General features: G+C 46.7%; 1 long non-coding RNA gene across 2 annotated transcripts in view; it reads right to left on the bottom strand.

The window, feature by feature from the left end:
- LOC106727507 overlaps positions 1-2,353 on the bottom strand; it is a 4,772-nt gene extending 2,419 nt beyond the window's left edge. Inside the window, exons 1-2 of one of the 2 annotated variants that reach the window (XR_001363727.1) lie at positions 2,217-2,353; positions 191-258 (exon numbers count right to left, since the gene is read on the bottom strand). This is a non-coding gene — a long non-coding RNA (uncharacterized LOC106727507). Of the gene's footprint in view, positions 1-190; positions 517-2,216 lie in introns of those variants that run through there. The other variant, XR_001363726.1, reaches the window with a different exon arrangement.
- Positions 2,354-2,710: the final 357 nt, after the last annotated feature.

The following is a 2,710-nucleotide window of genomic DNA, read 5'->3' as shown; positions in this document are numbered from 1 at the left end:
GAACCAGGAGGTCACGGTTCGATTCCCAGTCAGGGCACATGCCCAGTGTGGGGTGTGCAGGAGGCAGCTGATCCATGATTCTCTCTCCTCATGGATGTTTCTCTCTCTCCCTCTCCCTTCCTCTCTGAAATCAATAAAAATATATTTTAAAAAATAAATAAAAGAAGCATTTCGTGTGGAAGCTACTCACTGCGGCGGGCACTGTGCGGCTTGTCCCTACAGGTGGAGGTCACACTGGACGGAACTGGGCTTCTGCGGCTGCCCGTAAGCGGAAAAGCAGAGAGAAACTTTGAACTTGGATGTTTGGAGGTTCATTTTTTTCACCACCTGGAATTGTCAGGGCCGCCCTAACGCTGGGCCCCGACATGGAACACCCCTGCCAGGGCTGACGGGTCACCTGGGGGACTTAGCTTTCTCTAAGGCAGCAGAGAGGTCGTACTTTAGTGTCATGTTTTTGTGCTGTGTTTTTGTTTCCATATATTTTTATTGACTTCAGAGAGGAAGGAAGAGGGAAAGAGAGAGTTAGAAACATCAATGATGATAGAAATGAGCTGCCTCCTGCACGCCCCACCCTGGGGATCGAGCCCACAACCCGGGCATGTACCCTTGACCGGAATCGAACCCGGGACCCTTCAGTCCGCAGGCTGACACTCTATCCACTGAGCCAAACCGGCTGGGGCCAGAATCGGATTTTAAACACGTGTCCCCAAGTAACTCTTACAAGTTTAAGAACAAGCAGAAGAGGCCTGCCACAGATCTTCACAGTTCCTGTACCAGGGGTGGGGAACGTCGGGCCCGTGGGCCGAGTAAGGCCCGAGAAATCATTCGGTCTGGCCCTGCCAAGGCATTAGGGCTGAGCTAATTAAATGTTTGACCTAATAGAGCAGGCTAATTTTCAAGCTGATGATTTTGTATGGGCCTCGAATAATGTTCTAAATACCCAAATGGCCCCGGGCAGAAAAGAGGTTCCCACCCCGGCAACTGATCAGCCTCGAGGGCTAATCCTCCCCTGGGGGTTTGAACAGAAGAGCAGGACAAGCTTGGGGAAAGCAGAATGGCATCCTGTCTGGTTAGGTTTTCCGCACCCTAGAGAACTGATCAAAGAGAGGGGAAGATTTGAGTTTGGATACCTGCTGTGAAGTGGGACGCCACCAGGGGGCAGCACAGAGCTCACAAATTCTACATGTTTGGGAATATTTTTGATTTCTCATGACCACATAAAACGGTGGCACCTACATTTTTTACAAACTCTGATTACCCTCCCCCCCAATAAAAAGCACTTGAAAGGCACGTGTTAACGATGTTAGCATATGCTTCCCAGTCTTAGGGTTCTTATAGACAGAGATCATAGAAAAAAGTTCCCTAATGAACAACATAAACTGATGAACAAAAACAGTTCCAGAGCCCTGGCTGGTGTGGCTCAGTGAATAAGAGCATCGGCCTGCGGACTGAAGAGTCCCAAGTTCGGAGACCAAATAAACATCAGATGATTTCAGCACATTGTCTAGGTACATCTCGGAAAAGGTAAACAATACAGAACTTAACAAGGTGGAGGTAGGGAGGGACCTGTGGACAAAATGACCCAATCTACATAGCTGTGCACCCAGCTATATGCAAAAGAGATGTAGAAAGAAAGAACAGGTTAGTTATTTTACCCTTAAGATAGAGGGAGGCCTTACCTTGGTCTTCCTGCCACATGGAAGGGGAAATGTAATGGAAGATCCCACAGGTATTCCTATTTCAATCCACAGTAAACCTGCCTACTAGTTACAGTCCAGTTAGATTCTGACAAATGATGTCAGTAATCCCTCTCCCTGACCATGTACCTGAGAGAAATCCTGGCAGAGCCGGCTGTCATAGCCCCTCTCTAGTGATTGAACATGATTTTTTTCCCCTACAGTATGAATTCCCTCCCTCATGCTACTAAAAGACAAAGTAGGCCAAATTATAAGCAATAGAAAGATCATCAGCTAAATTCAATTGAGCGCTTATGATATTCCAAACATTTTTCTCAGCAGATAAAAATGAATTACCAATTTGATCCTCAAAACTGCTTATTGCCCTCACCCCCCTACTGTCTGTGTCCACTGGTTATGCTTATATGCATGCATACAAGTCCTTTGGCATGAGCAGGGGGGGGTGGGGGGCAGTGGAGGGATAAGGACACGTATGTGATACCTTAATCAATAAAGAAAGGGGAAAAAAAGTGCCCTTACAGTAGGTAGCATTGCATCTGAATCAAAAATTGTATCAGACGACAAAGATTCCAGGGAAACAGAAGTGGTGTTCCAAATTCTCTGTCCGCAATTTTCAAAATGCTTGTCCCACTCTTTAAAAAATATATATTTTTATTAATTTCAGAGAGAAAGGGAGAGAGGTAGAAACATCAATGATGAGAGGGAATCATTGATTGGCTGCCTCCTGCACGTTGGACCGAGCCCGAAACCCAGGAATGTGCCCCTGACCGGAATCGAACCTGGGACCCTTCCGTCCTCAGGCGGACGCTCTATCCATTGAGCCACACTGGCCAGGGCTTGTCCCACTCTCTTAACCAGCATTGTACCTGGGTGTTTTTCAATGGTTTGGATCAAATCCTCAGTGTTCTGCTCGGTGGACAATTTGGGCAAGTGATGCCAAAGCTTTTTTTTTTTTTACAATTTTTCAAGGTTGAAATGTTGCCACCACCTGTCAGAAAACAATACCTCCTTCC

The sequence above is a fragment of the Myotis brandtii genome, unplaced genomic scaffold (genome assembly GCF_000412655.1).
Source record: "Myotis brandtii unplaced genomic scaffold, ASM41265v1 scaffold439, whole genome shotgun sequence".
NCBI classification, from domain to species: Eukaryota; Metazoa; Chordata; class Mammalia; order Chiroptera; family Vespertilionidae; genus Myotis; species Myotis brandtii.
Note: the sequence above shows the minus strand (reverse complement) of the source record. Positions and strands in the feature narration are given on the sequence as shown.